This window comes from Trachemys scripta, chromosome 12 (genome assembly GCF_013100865.1).
Source record: "Trachemys scripta elegans isolate TJP31775 chromosome 12, CAS_Tse_1.0, whole genome shotgun sequence".
In the NCBI taxonomy this organism is placed as follows: Eukaryota; Metazoa; Chordata; order Testudines; family Emydidae; genus Trachemys; species Trachemys scripta.
The window spans coordinates 43,519,939-43,521,050 of NC_048309.1; positions in this window are offsets into that span (position 1 = coordinate 43,519,939).

A 1,112-nucleotide genomic window follows, 5' to 3' on the forward strand; every position below is an offset into this window, starting at 1 on the left:
GGAAAGAAGACACATTCCCATGAAATACGTAGAGTTTATCACAAACGGACAAAACAGCTGTCAATAAGACATGTTGTTTAATTAAAAACACGTAGAGGTTCCAACAAGAAGCCACAATAGCTTGTGTTTACTTTTCAGGCAGCTGCGTGCTTCAAAAGTAAAAATCAACCCACCACCAAAACAGATCAGTGAATATAAGACATGGAGCTTCTCCATTAACACTCTTATCCAAAATTTCTGTTTGGTGCTGGTTGTGTCAAGTAAATGTTATTAGGAAACAAAAACCCAGATGGTCGTGATTTGGAAATGGAAAAAGAATAATCATATTGAAACTAAGGGGGAAGGGTTAGCTTGGTGGTTTGAGCATTGGCCTACTAAACCCAGGGTTGTGAGTTCAATCCTTGAGGGGAACACTTAAGGGGCTGGGGCAAAAATCAGTACTTGGTCCTGCTAGTGAAGGCAGGGGGCTGGACTTGCTGACCTTTCAAGGTCCCTTCTACTTCTAGGAAATAAGATATCTCCATAAAACAAGTAAGCAATTGTATAAAAGATTGAAATGCCCTAGATTAAAAAAAAAATCTTATGGTTACATCTATTGAAACTATTTTAAAAAAAAATATTTAGTTTATTAATAGGCCAAGTGTTAAATTTCACTAGTTTGCTGTCTATTTACAATGTTTACAAACCATTGAAAGATGCTATGGACAAAAAAGGGAAACTTTTGAAATGCATGAGCCTGCCAAGGTGGGGCAGCAGAGAACCTGAAGGCAAATGGTGGAATCAGCATGGGATCAGAGATGTTTGGGACTGGTGTGTTGTTCGGAAAGCAAGCTGACAGAGAGATGCTGTGGGAACATGACCAAACATTTCAACAGAAGCTAGCAGCAGAAGTACTTGATCCTTTACATGAGCAAGGTTTTCAGCCAAAAGTAGCATCAAAGTATCATATTATGAAAAACAACTAAGCAAAAAGTATTTAACTATGATATGTAGCACCCCCTATCCACCTGGTAACCTCCTTTAGCACCAATCCCCTCTTAGGTTTCGATGCACAGGCCTGGGTTCTTCTGGATCCTGCCTCCCACTCAGCAGGATGTAATTTCTTTATTTTC